Source organism: Bubalus bubalis, chromosome 3 (genome assembly GCF_019923935.1).
Source record: "Bubalus bubalis isolate 160015118507 breed Murrah chromosome 3, NDDB_SH_1, whole genome shotgun sequence".
NCBI lineage: Eukaryota > Metazoa > Chordata > Mammalia > Artiodactyla > Bovidae > Bubalus > Bubalus bubalis.
Genome location: NC_059159.1, coordinates 23,129,992 through 23,146,626, shown reverse-complemented (window position 1 = coordinate 23,146,626; position 16,635 = coordinate 23,129,992). Strand labels below are relative to the sequence as shown.

Genomic DNA, 16,635 nt, shown 5'->3' with positions numbered 1-16,635 from the left:
ACATTAGTGGTCATTTCATCCCTGTTCTTATCTCTTGGTCAGCTGTTACTCAATAATGTGATGCTAATATCGGTTACTCTCAGCCTCTCTACAACACCTGCCTCACTCACCCACTACGTCATTCACACATAGCCCTGCCTTCTTTTTCCCCAAGAAGCTATTTTCTCTTTCTTCTGAGGATAGGACATTGATGTCCCTTTTTTACTACTTCTCATCAGTTTCTCCACATCCTTCCCAGGTTTGATGGGAGATCCCCCCGTCCACACACTGTGCAGGACACCGGAAGTAGAAGTCTGCCAGCCTGCTTATTCCCATCCTCAGTGCCCAGAACTGAGCAGGTCACCAACCTACAGTGCCTACCCCTACCCTTCTTCCGACGAGGTAGGTGCTCTCCTCTCCCTACCCTCAAACCCCAAACAGGATCATATTGCTCTCTGGGAATATTTCTGTCTATTGTTAAATATCTCCAAACAAGTCGGGAAGGCCATGTTTACTCAGCTCTCTGGCTTGGTGACTTCCAGCCCTAATTTTTAGAGCGACGTTCCTAATGTTAGATACCGTCCTCTTTTCGGTAATTCAAAACCGTTTCTCCCATTTAGTGGGTGAGGGAAGAAAGGAGCAGTAAATGGATAGTGTTAGGGTCTAATGACAGGCAGCCCGTCTCTTAGGGTTGGAAGCCTGAAGTCCCAGATGTGCATTCTACCCTATGGCCTGGAACCTTGGGGAATAACTTGAATCTTTTGAGGGAAAGGTTTTTATCTTGTGTCCATTCCTGAGGACAAGGATCTCAGACTCTTAAGAGTCTGTCCCTATTCATTCCAAGACACATCCAGGGAGTAGCAAATGGATCACTGTAGGGCAGAACTCATCAGTAGGTAATATTCAGTCTCCAGCTTAGGAGGCAGCTCTTGTCTGGCACCTGTAGGGAGATGGCAAGGTTTCCAGAGCCTCTCCTGCCGTTGTAGTTGATATCAGCTTACCCTTTTGACCTTAGATCTCCTCTGTCAGCAATCGCTCTTCACGCGTGCAATCCAGACAGTGTAAGCAGTAGGCCTAAGCAAATGCCAGCTCTGGGTAAGGTGCCCCCTCCCCTGGTAGGCACATACCTTGAATTGGAGGTGAGGCAGTTAGGATGGGATGGATGGAGACTTAGGTGTTAGAAAGTAGGAAATGTCTCCGGAAGTATTGGATACCTGGAGTACCGTGCCTGCTGCTAAATCGCTTCAGCCATGTCCAACTCTGTGCGACCCCAGAGACGGCAGCCCACCAGACTCCCCCGTCCCTGGGATTCTCCAGGCAAGAACACTGGAGTGGGTTGCCATTTCCTTCTCCAATGCATGAAAGTGAAAGGTGAAAGTGAAGTCGCTCAGTCGTGTCCAACTCTTAGCGACCCCATGGACTGCAGCCCACCAGGCTCCTCCGTCCATAGGATTTTCCAGGCAAGAGTACTGGAGTGGGGTGCCATTGCCTTCTCCGTGCCTACCCCTCTGTCAATCTGGATGTCTGATCCCTCAAAGCTTCTGGGCCACTTGGGCTGCTACAGCCTTGGTTTTTGCCACACGAGGGCGCTGCTGACCAATTAAAACTCCTGCCCCTTAGCGGACAGCATTTGGGTGAAGGGAGAGGCGGGGCACCACACTCTTTCCCTGAGACAGGGGTGAGAAACATCCTCAGAGAGCCTGAGTCCAGAAGCCCAAGGAGCCAGAAGAATAGTTAATTGTTCTTGCACTTGATCTTCCTTAAAAAATGGCCTGAGACCCTGAATGTTCTTCCCTAGTGGACTGATATGTCAATAGATTCCCAGTCAAACCTGGGAAGCCTCCTAGTTTTAGGCACCAAACACCTTGTACAGGTGTTTCTTTCTTTAGGGGTGTAACAGGCTCCACCTGTCCTCAGCCTCTAGACAGTCACTTTCCAGCCCAGAGTTTGGAGGTATCTGGGTTTTCAGAGAGAGAGAGAAAAAAAATCTCTTATGATAATTGTTTCAAGAGAAGTAGCTCTTAAAGAGTTAACTCTCTTAAGAGGAAGGGAGAGGACTGAGAAGACTGAGAGAGTAGCAAAGTTCAGCCTTCTATGCCCCCATCACTTCTCCCAGCACAAACCTGCAGAGCTCAGATGATCTGAAAGATATTTACAGCCTGAGTGTCTAAAGGACACCCAGGACACTCTGGGACTCTGTGCCAAAAAAGGTGCCAGAAAGCAGGATGGGATGGGAACTGCTTTGGCCCTTAAGCCTCATGGTGCTCCCATATGTGTATTGGCTCCACTAAGGATCCAAGGGCCATGGAGCCCTTGTGGGGATAAGGTCTCCCACATTTGGTCCTCAGTCTCCAGGAAGCCCTTCTAGGCTGAACAGGCTAAGGGAGATGACAGAGGTTCTCCTCCTCCCTCCTACCCCCATGCCCGAGGGTCCCTCCCCAGGAGGACAGCTTGATTAAACAGTCGGTGCTGCTGGAATTGCTGCACAGCTGGCGCTCCCCCCAGCACCCCGAGCAGAGCAGCAGCACAGATTAAAATCTCCAATTAGCGTTAAAGTGAAGTGAAGAGGTACTGAGACTGCCAGGGAGGCCAGGCGGGGGCCCTCAGTTGGCAGATACCCCCAGTACTGCCTGGATTCTGAGTACCACTTTTAGTTACTCCTTTTTTCATAGCTCCTCACCCAGCAGCTCTCAGTGCCTATTAACTTTGCCTTGCTTGGGGCCAGAAGGCTTTAGAGGGGTGGAGGACAGGACAGATGCCTTACAAAATGCTGGGGACACCATAAATGTGAAGGAGAAAAGATGCCCTACTCACAGCCTGCCAGATTGAGGTGACTTTGTATTACTTCTGCTGCTTTTTGCACAGAGAAAGAACAAATAGGTCCCTCCAGAGCCTCTTACTTATAAGGTGCTGCCCACGCAAATGTCCATGCTGGTATATTTTATCCTATTTGACTCATCTGCTCCTACCCAAATCATGGCTCCTTCCTCCCTCCATTTTTTTCTCAGCTTTCCTGTGGGCAGGGGTAGGTACAGCCTGGCTTGGGAGCCATGCCATGCCCTGCCACCTGGGTCTCACCATGCTTCTCGTTATCTTCTTTGCAGTTTGGGGAAGAGCAGGAGTATACCAAGAATAGAAGCTTCAGCCTCTTGCAACCCCTGAACATCACACCCTGTCTTAAGGGCCCTCTACCATTTACATGTCTACCTTTCACTCACCGAACCCAGAAGGAGGGCAGTACAGCTAGCCGCCACCTTTGACTTCCCTCTGCCCCTTTAAGGGAAATGGAAGTGGGTACCCAGCTGACTGAACCTACTCACACCTCCAGAAATTAGACACCAGGGCACAGTGCCACCCTCCCAGGCTGGCACATGCTACCCTGGCAGAGGTTCAAATAGCTTTCCCCCATACCCCCACCTCTATGTCTTCCTCTTCCCTCTCCCTCTTTCTTCCTCTCTCTCTCTTTTTTTTCTCAGCTCAAAGCACAGCTGAGCCTTAAAAGGGGGGTGGGGGGGACCAAGCTGGGGCAGGGGGGTGGAGAGCTCCAATAGCACGTTTTCACCTGCCATTTAATTGGATGTATTTTTAATTAATGGGACCTCAGGGACCAACATGAGACAATCTGATCTCTGAATAGGGACAGGGGAGAGATTGGGTAGGGGAGGAGGATTGGGCCACTGGGTGCGGTTACCGGGAACCCAGGCCCATCAATCACTGGCCACTTTGCGTTCTGGCATGGAGAATAGAGAGGTGGAGGAGGAGAAGAGGCACTGGGATTTCCCCCCAACTTCCAGGACCTTCAAAAAGGGTAGAACCTCACCAGTTGACTCAGTTCTGAGCCCCCAAATTGCAGCCAGAAATATTAGGTAAGGCTGTTTTCTTGTTCCCCAGTTTTGTGCAATTGAGCTTGTCCCAGTGAGTGCTGTAAAATTGTGAAAGGAAGGTGAGGACAGAGCTTTGAGGTCCTTGAAGGGTGAGGATAAGAGCTAGGGACCAACGAACCAGAGACTCTGGTGAGAGGGAGGAGAGGGGCAGGGTTCAGAGATACTTCTGTGTGTTTAGACATAAAATAAGTGCCATGGAGATTACATGCAAATGAGGGCTGATGCCTTGGGGTGAATCATAGACCCTTACTGTTGTAAGGAAGAGAACTTGGAGCTCATCTTTTCAAACCATTCGTTTTACAGATGTGAAAACGGAGACCCAGAGAAGGGAAACATTTGAATCTTGTCCTGGAGTTACTTTTGTTCCTGGATTTGGGGAATTCCTGGGAACACCAGAAAATGTAGGTAGGTAGGGTATTGGGAGGAAAGTCAAGGGGAAAGGTTTGGCAGAGTATTATTTTCCGTTTCTTGGAGTCTCCTGTCTCTGACCTCTGAGTTTTGAAAGCAACTTAAGGGAGTAAGGTGGGTGCATTACTGGGGGAACATTTCCCTCATACAGTCTGTTCCAGAGGGCATCTCCATTCCCTTGCTTTCATGTAGACAGATCCTCCAGAAGTACCCACTCCCATGAGATTTTACTGTATTCTAAAAGGCACAGGGAAGGAAATACATCAGCTTCCCCAGTTCCTTAACCAAGGTATAGATTCCCCAATGGCGACTAAATATTGAGCTTTTTCTGAGATCTTATCACAAATTTTTCTGCTGCAGTGAAAACTGCTAGAGAAAATTATGCCCCAAAATGTAGCAAGGCATGGTCTTATCCTATGTCTAGGCCAAGAAGAGAGATAGAATTAAAACTCAAGGCTCTGAAAGCTGAGTCGGAAATGCCTCTGTATTTGTGCAGCACCATGGCCCAAAGCTCTTAGTGAAGCCCTGTCCGATTCTATAAGGTATTGATGAACACTTGAGAGAGGGGCGTGTTTCCAGCTGTCCCCACCCCCACCTCCTTCACTGTTCAGATGCTAGAGTTAAGAAAGACTTATGGAGAGAAGTGACTTGCCCACCAAGTTGCCAAAGATGGCATTTCCTGGCGTCTCCTTCCTTCCTCAAAAAAGTCAACATTAAAAAAAAATTCAACATTGTTTGTTCTGTGCTTCATGAGACTAAGTTGAGGTCTGGACAAGGATGGGCAGAGAGCTTGGAAAGCTGTGTGAGTTTTAGAAACTTTGTCACACTCTCCAAGCCCCCAACAGTTATCCCCTACTCCCAGAAATACGTTCTCATCTCAGTACACTCACCATTTAATATCCCCAAAGTCCCTAGGAAAGACCCAGATGTGCCTTTCTAAGTGCCCCCAGGCTCATTCTGCCCTTTTCTTAGACCCTCAGGGCCATCTCCTTGGCTGTCTTGATTCTCTGCCCTTTCTACTACCAACAAGATGAGAAGGCCCCCTTGCATTTCCCCTGCTTCCAAGGACCTGCAGGAAGAGGTGTGGCGGAGGTCAGGGAGAAACCAGAAAGAGGGAAGATAGAGAGGGGGATTGGAAACTGAGGCCTGTAGTCCCACCTTTGGGCGGGGGGTTGCTACCTAACTCAAAGTAGGCTATTCATTCTGAGTGTTGTTGAGGGGATTTATTAGATGGCTCTTGTTTAGAGAAACGGAGCAACGGAAGAGCATTCGGTGGAGAAAGATAAGAGGCGTCAGGCTTTCTGAAGGCCCTCTTTCTCACCCCTTGTCTACCCCTACTCCAGGATTAGAGGTATGCTGGAGGAGCTAAAAGGCCCTTAAACCATTCAATTATTGATAGATTCTTTATGTTTCTCTCAGGAACAAGACTTCCCTGCCCTCAATCTCCACTAGCTCTGCCTCACACTCTCAAGATTTAACCAAGGGTATGACATCTGCAGCCTTGGAGTCAGAGCCTGGAGCCTGCTCTGGAATCCAGAAGTAACCCTGAGCTTTTGCAGGGAAAGAGGGATAGACTTGAAGTAAGTGAAGGCAGAGGTAGCAGTACCCAGTATCCCCTGCACTCTAGAGAAGAGGGGTTGCTGAGGGACTCTGTGTTGGCCCAGGTTTAACTTTTACTCTGATGGAGCTCCTTTCCTCCTTCTCCCTCAGTGTGTCCCACTGGTTGGTAAGAGAGCTGGATGTCTGAACCTCCCACCTTGACACCTCGAAGGTTATCATGCAGACCATTCTCTAACTCCCAAAGCCATGGAGGAGGTGAAGGAAGACATTTCAGAGGTGTCAGTGCCATGATGTCCATCAATACCTGGGGAGAGAAGCCAAGGAGAAGAGACAGTGACCAGAGAGGGAGCCAGGAGGAGATGCCTGCTCCTGAAAAAGCCTTCTTACCCCATCCTGTCTCACGCATCCTCTCACATGCTGACAAGGCTCTGTGCCCAGGTTGTGCTGGGTTTCCTGGCTGGTGATCCTGCTCTGCCGTACAGGCAGCTGGCTCTCTGCTACAGCACAGAGCACATGCTGGGGTCTCTCACACTTCTTTCTAACTCTTCTCAGTGTGTCTGTGGTGCAGATTCCTAGGGATGAAGAAGAGGACTGTGGCCCTGGAAGTAGGAAGATGGTGGGCTCTTGGGTCCTGTAGGTGCCTGTCTACCTGGCTGGAGTGGCTGTAGGGAGGGCAGCTCAGCTGAGCTCAAGGTTCTGGTGACTCATAACAATAGAGGGTGGCTCATGATAACGACAGAGGAGAAGGCATCTGGGCCTGTTAGAGCTCCCTTTTGCCCCATTTCTCCCCAACTCTGCGCTCTGTGGATAGAGGTCTCTCATCTGGATTGTGGGGCAAGGAGAGACCCCAGCTAAGAAGAGAGGGAAATGGGAGAGAAGATGGCAGGGAATGCTGAGCATTCCCAGGGAGAGGCTTCTCAGTGAGGAAAGGATAGGAGAGGCTAGTTATTCTTACTCTACTGTGTCCATGGGCTACACACAGGGTAATGTGCTGGGCAGCTCAGCACTCCTGGGCAGACACAGCTACTGCTCCCTGCCCTCTCTTGCCTGCCACAGCTCTGGGCACCCAGCTGACACCCAGAACATTTTTTTTTAAGTAGGGGGGCACTATTTTAAGACCAGAACCTGGAAGGATTACCACTTGGTCTTATACATTCTTTGTTGGAAACAGAAACTGTGGTCTTCAAAGGTGCCGATTTTCTCTTCCCTTACAGGCCAAGTAGGCGATGTGCATCTTCTCCAGACTTTCTGAATCAGGGGGATGATAAAATACTATGTTTAAGGTCACACCAGCAGCACAGGGCCAGAAAAAGGACCAGGAGAACTAGCCATGCCCCTGACCACAGTCCCAGGGTCCTCCCTGTTTCAGCAAAAGGAAATAGGGATCTTGGATACCAGCGTATCTAGACACTTAATAAATATCCTCTTCCTAACCTCAGAGAAGAATTGGAGGAGAGTTCTCTGAGAGACCCTAAGTTTTCATTTGCCTATTTCTGTTCTTTTCACTGATGGCAGCTCTGCTGTCCAGCAGGGATGAGGGGCCCCTCTGCTGGGATGCTCCTGGGGATCCAGAGACAGTTTTGGTTGGACAAAGGGACAGGCCAGCTGCTCTTTATGTAGGGAGATGTGACCAGTTCCACACCCCCAGCTCTTCCTGGCAGCATCAGGAACCCAGGGACCCCTGCTGGAACACCCATAATAAAGCTCAACCCTGAACTGAACTGATGTATCACCTGGCTCTGCTGTAAAAGTGGTGCTGTGAGGGGGAGGCTTGGGGCACCAGGCGGGGTGCAGGCCAGTGTGGGGAGTTCAGCTTCAGGAGATACAAGGATCACTCCACAATACCACCTCTTAAACCTTCTCTTCAACCCTCCTTTAACTTCCACCTCCATTTAGCTGACTCCACTTCTGGCTACCTCATGCCCTCCAATCTGAGAAGACATGGTAAGTAGTTGTCTGTTCGCTACACTTTTTTCTCTCTCATTCTCCTCTGCTCCTCCCAACTCCCAGCCAAGAGTTACCCCATTTGACCTCTTCCCATCGGTGAAAGCCCTCCGGTTCTGAACCCAGAATCCCCAGCCTCTGAAACCCTCCTTCTTTTGAGAATGCCACTCTGGCTCTGAGACTGACTCACCAGTCCTCATCCTCCACATAAGTATAGCGAGGCCAAGACAAGTATGTCCACTGGCACCAAGGGCCCTGACCTGAAGCAAAGGGCAGCTCTAGGGGTACAGCAGAACTTGGCCCTGAATGTGTATATGCCTGTGCATTGGGCACACTGGTTTATTAGTGTTATTTCAGCATTGTGATGCAGAGAGAGTAAGTGTAACAGCTGCTCCTTGCTTGCAGTGTTTATTGTTACCTAGAGACAACCTCCTGGCTTTTTCCCAGCTCCCCCCCCCACCCCACCCAGCTTACCCCCCTCCCTGCCAACAGTCCTCCCCTCCCCACACTGATGGGAAATTTATGGCTTGCCCATACCATCTCTTTAACCCTCTCCTGTCCATAAGAGAGGTGGGCCAAGGGAAGCCAAAGTGGGCGTGCCTAGGTCCCAGCAGAGTAGAATAGTACATGGAGGAGGGAAGGAAAGACAGAGGGACGGAAGACACCTCTTCTTCCCAATCTATGTCTGGACTGAGGCCCCAGTTTCCTTCCTGACTGTCATGTTGAGAGAAAAGTCTTAGGATCCCAGGCTTCTCCTCACAAGATTATTCTCTTCCCTGGGTATCTCTAAGCGCCCCCCTCCCCAGTGGACTGGCTGCTCCTGAGCAAGTACAGCAAGGTAGTATTGAGGCAGGAGGAATAAATGCAGAATGGCAGAATCCCCCAGGCCCCTCCTTTCTACAGCGATGTCATATTGAGACAAACAAGAGGCTCTGGCATGAACGATGCTGGCTGGACCTCCACAGCTGAGTAGATGTCAAACATGAAGCTGGCTGCTGAGCCTGGTGGGGAAAACAGCCCACCTTACCTTCACCCTGAGCCCAGCACTAAGGTCCTGAGAGAGTCCCAGGCCACCCTCCAAGCTGATCTCCTTGTTCTAGTTTGCTAATCCATTTTCTCCTGCTCATTGTTTGGTTTGATACATTGGGGAAGATCCAAGAGACCAAGGGAACTGAGGCCTCAGCAGTCCTGGGGAAAGAGAAACTCCTCTATCCCCTCTGGTCCCAGGACCTTTCATGGAGGGGCATCATGTCATGTATTCACCATCCCCACTGGAAACAAGAGAGGTAACGGGATAGGATTTTAGCAGAAACGATAGAGGTTAGATATATGGAAAAACTTACTCATGGAATATAAGACTTCAGAATGGATCTACTTCTCTTTAGAGACTTTTCTTTTACCTTGGATGGTTTTAAGTCTGTGTTTACCCAAGGGGCATTGGAAGAACAGGGTAATTTTCTGGGGCTCCTCCAGACGTGTACCTCAGTGCAGTTTCCTCCTCAGTTCTAAACCTAGCGTGTGTGGTTAGATTGCAAGTTTATGGGCTGACAGCCTTGAGTTCCAATGCCAGTGCTGCTGTTTACTAGCTGTGCTACCTTGGTAAATCCCTTAACCTCTTTTAGGCCTGGTTTCCTTGTCTGTGAAATGCAGATAACCTTTTAAGATGGTGAAGAGAATTTAGTGAAATAATATGTGTAAAGTACCTCGGGAAGTGCCTGATACGTAGTAGGTGCTCAGTCACTGGTGGTTGATACAGTAGAGTCTACTACTTTTTCAGAGTCATCAGGGCTGACATTTCTTCAAAGACTCTTATGAATCCCCTGGAATTATAGCCAAATGTGAGTTTGTGCAAATGCTGGGGGTAATGTCCATAGTTTTATTGATGATTTGAAACAGGGTGGCAGTCTCCTGGAAAGGAAGTAGCCCCAGTCCTTTGAGTCACACTCCAGAAGAAGTCAGTTTCCCCATACCCATGACTTCAGCTAGGAGTTCCTCAGGTAGTGTCCTGCCTGGAAGTACAACTTCATCTAGAATGGAGCTAGGAGAGACAGCCAGTAAGATAACACAGAGGAATGGAAATCCCTGGTGGTCCAGTGGTTAGGACCCCGTGCTTCCACTGCAGGGGGCATGTGTGTTCCAGCCCTGGTCAGGGAACTAAGATCCTACATGCTGTGCAGCACAGCCAAAATAAAAGGATAGCAGCACGGAGCACTTGCCAAGCACTTTACAGTTTGTAAGTGCGTTTACCTATATTAGCTCTTTTAAATACCCAGAACATCTCAGTAAAATGAAGAACTACCTGGCATTGTTCTTGGTGTATTATATTTTTAAGTATGTTTAAAGTCTATAGACTATTTCATCACCTAGATATGTCATGATTTATAAAGCTCATCCACTATTTTAATCATTTAGATATGTTTACTGTTACAGATAATACCATGATGAACATCCTACCACATAAAACTTTGTGGTTTTTTTTTCATGTTTTATTGAGGTAGAATTGATATATAACATTTTATTAGTTTCAGGTTACAACATAATGGTTCAATATTTGTATATATTGCAAAATTATCACACAGTGAGTCTAGTTAACATTCATCACCATAATACTTAGAGAGTTCTTTTTTCTTGTGAAAAACTTCCTGTAATTTTTAAAGTAAATTCAAGGGAGTGGAATTACTGGTACATCAGATACAAATACCCCACTCCCCATAGTTATAATGATTTTATTAATGCAATGAGAATAATATTTTTTAATCTTCCTCTTTGGAATTCTGCAGTGGGAACACAAGGGCAGGCCCTTCTCTCTCCTATACCCAGCAGAAACATTAATAATCTATCATATCCTTTTTAAAAATTAAGGTAATTGTAGTTGTAAAAATAATAGAGAGTTCCCTTATACATTTTGCCCACATTCACCCAGTAGTAAGTAACGTTTTGTAAAACTGTAGCATAACATCACAGCCAGAATATTGCCATTATTTCAATCCACCAGTCTTCGTCATATTTCCCTGGTTTTACCTGTGTGTTAAGTTCTATGCAATTTTATAACCTCTGTAAATTCTTAAATCTGCTACCACAGTTCCAGCACCACAAGGATTCTTCATGTTACCCTTTTAATGATCACGCCTCTACGTCACCCCCTTCTTAACCCTTGACAACCACTAATATATCCTCCGCTTCTAAAATTTTGTCATTTGAAAATAGAATCATACACTGTGTAACTTTTGGGGATTGAATTTTTTTCATTCAGCGTAATCCTCTGGAGATCCATCCAAGTTTTTTAATGTATCAGTAGTTTATTTTATTTATTTCAAGATATGGATGTACCACAGATGTACCATGTTTAACCATTAATCTATTAAAGAATACTGAATACAACATTGTAAATCAGCTATACTCCAATAAAATTAAAAGTTTTTTGAAAAAAGGAATGCTTTGTGCTCTGACTTTGTACTCACTTAGCAACTAATGAAAAAGCCTATTCTTGGTGACCTGAGTGTTGTTTCATATTCACGATTATTAAGTTTCTTAACCCTTCAGTCATGGCACCCACTATTACTTCCATCTCATAGACAGGGAAAATTGAGGCTCATAAATGATTTTCCCACAGTCACATGCTGTTAAATGGCAAAGAAGAGCTTGGGACTCAAGACAATAGGGCTCTTTCTACTACAGCAGGCTTTCTCAGACCTTGACTAAGGTTGCTGGGAAGACGATGTGGAAAAGAGAGATGTCAGAGGCAGGAAGAGCACTGATGCAGCTTGAGTCAGTTCAGGTCTTCACTGCTAACTTTGCCTCATAGGTTACAAGAGCAGTGTCATGAAGGTAAAGAATCTGCCTGCCAGTGTAGGAAATGCAAGAGATGCAGGTTCAGTCCCTGGGTTGGGAAGATTTCCTAAAGCAGGGAATGGCAACCCAACCCAGTATTCTTGTCTAGAAAATCCCATGGGTAGAAGAACCTGGCAGGCTACACTCCACGAATCGCAAAGACTGGGACACAAGTGAGCATGCCAAGTGCCCATATCCTGAAGCAGGGGGCAACACAGCCTTTGCATTTGAAATCATTTCCCCTTTGACACCTCAAGGCTGAAGTGGATGAACCCTGTGAGCAGTCTTCCCACAGACCTGGGACCTGGAATGGGAAAGGGAAAACTCAGCCTTTGGGTATGTATCAGAGGACGAATAGCCAAGGCTGTCCTTGGAAATGTGAAGTTGAGTGTCTCTGATGAGGTCTGAGGAAACTGAGTCCCATGACAAGTGAGCTTTCTATTCTGGGGTGACAGGTGGATGGCAGAAATAGCATTTTAATAGTAAGGGAGAAGTAGCATTTTAATTTTTTTTTTTTTTTTAGTGTGGTGGGGAACTATAGGTCATTTACACACAGCACATACACCTTGGGCGGGCTCAGTGTCTGGGACACGGTACGAGGGAAGCAGAGTGGAGTAAAAAAATGCCAGTTCACCATTTGCCTCTGCAGCTGCAACCAAAAGTATGCTCGGGCTTCAGAAAAGGCTTGCCTTCGGCATCCTCCGCTGTAACAAAAAGAAGGTCTGGTTAGGCCCCAATAAGACTAATGAAATCACCGATGCCGCCTCACATCAGCAGCTCTAGAAGCTGATCAAAGGTGGGCTGATGATCTGGAAGACTATGATGTTCCATTCCCAGGCTCAATGCTAGAAAGACACCTTGACCCACTGGAACGAGATGCACATAGGCACAGGTAAGGGAAAGGGTACTGCCAGTGCTCCGATGAGAAGGTAACCTGGATGAGGAGGCTGAGAATTCTGTGCCGGCTTCTCAGAAGATACTGTGAGCCTAAGAAGACTGACCACTTCATGTATCACAGCCTATACATTAAAGTGAAGGGTAATATGTTTAAAAACAAGCAGATTCTTGTGGAACATATCCGCAAGCTGAAGGCAGACTAGGCTTGCAAGAAGCTTCTGGCAGACCAGGCTGAGGCCCACAGGTTGAAGACCAAGGAAGCCCACAAGCACCATGAAGAGCGGCTCAAGGCCAAGAAGGAGGAAATCATAAGGACTCTGTCCAAGAAGGAAGAAACCAAGAAATAAAGTTCTCCCTCTCCTCTCTGTACATAGTGGCCTTGGCAACTACAAGCATCACTCATTCAATTAAAAAAACAAGTCTTTATCTGCCTAAAATAAAAGCCAGTTCACACTTAGTCCTCCCTTTACCACTGCTGTTTCTTTCCAAATCATGGACAGCTAAGTCGGAAGGAGCTAGAGAAATCATTTGGTCTATCCCTAAGCCTCTGGGCACTGGCGGAAGCTGACAGGTGGAAAACTAGAGTCAGCCTAAACGTGATGAATGGAAGAGATGCCAGCTTGCAGGAGAGAAAGTTTGGCTTTCCTCCTGGGAGCTATGTCTGGCCAAAGGCTGCCTCCTCCCACCTCCTGCTGGGACCAGATTTTTTTTTTTTTACAGTTGCTGTTACCATTGCTCCCCTGGCCTATTCCAGTAGCTGTGGTGGACTTGTAACAACTTTCCCTGTCTACTTACAGCTCAGGAACCAAGCTGAGAGTACATAGCATTCTTCTCCATCTCCCTTGGCCCATCAGAAATGGCGAATCTTCTTCCAATGCACCCTCCATCCTTATCCAGCAATTCCAGCCATGGGGGATAAACACTGAGGGCTTCAGAATTTATAAGGAGTACTTTGCATTCTTGAAATTATCAGAGATATCCATTCTAAACCTTTTTTTGGGGTGGAATTCGGTGGTTTTTTTTTTTTTTTTTTAATTTGTTTGTTTTTGTCTTTTTGCCCCGCAGTGAGGCTTACAGGAACTTTAGTTCCCCCACCAGGGATTGAACCTGGGCCCTTGGCTATGAAAGCGCAGAGTCCTAACCACTGGACAGTCAGGAAATTCCCTGGGTAGAAGTTCTTAGACAAAAGGAGGCCACTTTTACTGGCTCTTATTCCCAGTGAGATTCCTGACTGTCAGAGGCCTGAAATGTGGAGACAGCTACCTGCCCTTCAAGCCAAGATGGCACCTAACCAGGAAACCCCAAGACCTTTGCTTCTTCCCTTCCCTTGGCTGCCCCTCCACTCCAGGTACCCTCCTCTCCTGCCACCACTCCCTTCCCATTCCTCTTTTCTCTCTCTCAGCAAGTTTTTTATGTGATTACAGGCACTGCATGGTAATTAGTGCTAAACTCATTTGCACAACTACAGTTAATTGGCTACAACAATTAATTAATGTGTTGGAAATTTGGCACTGGAAAAAAAAAGTTTGTCATCAAAAAAAAGGGCAAAAATTTTAGAGTGAGATACCCATAAAAATCGAGCGCAGGCTTCAAAAGCCCAGCTGGGCCTCAAACTTAAGGCTGGCCTCAGATGCCTTCCGACTCTAAACTTCAACACATTTTCCTCTTTCCTCTTTCATTTTTTCCCTCTTCCTTTCTCTATTTCTCTTCTTGCTCTCTCTCTCTTTTTTTTTTTTTTACAACTTAAGCAAACTCATTTCCCTGATAAAATATAGCATGACTAATGGCTAGAGCATGTAAAAATCATTGGGAAAATGTCCTTGGAAGACGAATGCATTTTCAGCAGAATAATTAACTTAATTAACAAATTCACATGCATATTCATCAGGCTATTAATGTCTTCTCGGCTCAGCTTGATGAACATTGCGGTAATAACCATCTCATTTACATACTGCATTCTACTGCGATCCAAAACAGAGACAACATACAGGCGTACACACACGCACACACACACACACACGCTTGCACCACTACACACAACATGCCTAGGCCGCTTTGACTTCCAGGTTGGCTGGCGGGAAGAGAGAGAGAGAGGTGTGGGAAGCCCGACTAGGTGGTATGATTTGTAGAGGGTCATGAGTGAGGTGGGCCAAGGACGCCCACTTGTGAATGAGAGAACTTTAATATTCTCTTCCTCTGCCTCTTTTTCCTTATTTCCTTTTCTCTGTGTCATTTTCTTCCTTCTTCTCCACCGCACCCCGCCTCCCCCCCCCCCAACCATGTCTCTCGAGGGAAAAACTTGGTATCCGTGCCAACTCCCCCCCACCTTCCTTTCCTCCCTCTCTCTCCTCCTTCCCCTCTCCCAACTGCTGCCAGCCGGCATCAGCGCCGAATTGCCATCTCCTTGAGCTCTCTGTGGAGCAATCTCAGAGAGCAGTAAGGTGTGACGCGGAGCTCTGCCGGCTTCGCAGCACCGCCTGCGGAAAGAGCGCAGGATGGCGGAGGAAGATTAAGAGAAATCGCGAGCAGGGCTCGGCTGCCATTGGTGTGTGCAAACGCCGAGGAGGAAGGGAGAGGGAGCGCGAGGAGCGGGGGTAGGAAGGGAGGGGGAAAACCAGCAGCTGTCGGCCTAATTCTTCTAACACTCTGCTTGTGGTCATATTAGAAAAACAGATTATGCCCCTCGGTGCCACTCACTTATACTTGACATACGTTAATGTTCTGTATCTCCATTCTCCCGGCTTGACGACAGTGGACTTCAGGTCTAGGAGAATGGGGGCCTGGGGGGCCAAGGGGCAAAAAAAAAAAAAAAAAACCCTGCCTCTTCTTTCTTCCTGACCTCCAATCCCAGTCTGTACTTGCCCTTTAGAAAGGAAAGCTGGGCCCAGAATTTGCATCGGATGCCACCATTTGGCCGTGCTTTTTTCAGCCCCTTCGGGGGTGCAGAGGTCAAAGGACACCTGGAGGTCCTTTCTCCTAAAAGTCACTCCCCCTTTAGAGTCTTAATAAGTCACTTAATAAACCAAGTGTGACCAGCTTTGTGGCATCCCCAGCCATAACGTTCCTATGTGCCCTCCCCTCTCAAATCAGAAGCTGGGGGTCAGAGAAAGGGGTGTATGAAAGGTGCTGCTCCGTGAGGGGGTTATAGAGAAGGCATAAGCAAAGTAAGGCCAGGATTGTTTCTGTGTTGCTATGGAAACCAGGTTCCCTCCTCCTGGCAGGAAGGGAGGAGTGCCTGAGGCCTTCCTCCTTCCACCAATCCTGAAGGCTATACAGGCGGAGTTTGCTAAGGCCTGGGGACTAGGGCTGATCTTGGAGGATAGACCCACGGTTCCCCAGAAACCCTGCCTGCCAGGCTATAGCCCTTTAACCCCACCTTCCCTACCCTTTCACCCCAATATTCCGTCAGAGGAGGCTTTTTCCTCTAGGTGACTTTTTCCTCTAGGTGCCTTGTCCTCTATGGAGACCTGTTGCTTAGCAACCACTGGTGCCTTCTTCCTAATAACTCACAGGGACTGAGAGATATAATATCTGTCTCTATATTCAGTTTCCCTCCCTTGTCTATTTATATTTAATAGCTGAAGCCCTGTCTTGGGTTCCCTTGGCATCTGTTTTAGAAGGAATAAGCTGCAGCCTTATAAAGTTACACCTGAGGAAGAACTTCCAAACAAGGAAGAGTAGGAGAATAGAGGGGAGTAGGTAGGAAAGCTGTGAAATCGTATTAAGTATAGAGAGAGGAAAAAATATAGTATTTAGGACTTGGAATGTGGGGAGGGGGTGTCCAAAGGGACTCCCAAGGGTCCACTGAGGACCTGGAATGGATGTTTCCTGACCTGGCACACCCTGCCCTGCCCCTCCACCCTCACCATATCCAGTCTAGAGCACTCTCGTATTTCCATATATGGCAGGGTCATCCCTCTGGGGATGTCCAGTTTTCTAACGTCTGGATTTTGGTGTCCAGGGGGCGGGTGCCATGTGGGTGTGTGTCCAGTGAGACCTGGGTTTTTCAGGGAAGATCTTCTGAGCTCTCCACTAGAAAACCTGGCAGACTTGTCCTGCCAGGGGAAACAGTACAATAATGGACAAAAATGAAGAGCACGGAACGTGTAGCGTCAGGAAACCTTCGTGTAGG

The 16,635-nt window shown here is 47.6% G+C and overlaps 1 pseudogene; it reads left to right on the top strand.

Annotated features, from left to right (window-relative positions):
- The first annotated feature begins 240 nt into the window (after window positions 1–240).
- On the top strand, window positions 241–14,517 carry LOC123332609 (annotated as a pseudogene).
- The last annotated feature ends 2,118 nt before the right edge of the window (window positions 14,518–16,635 follow it).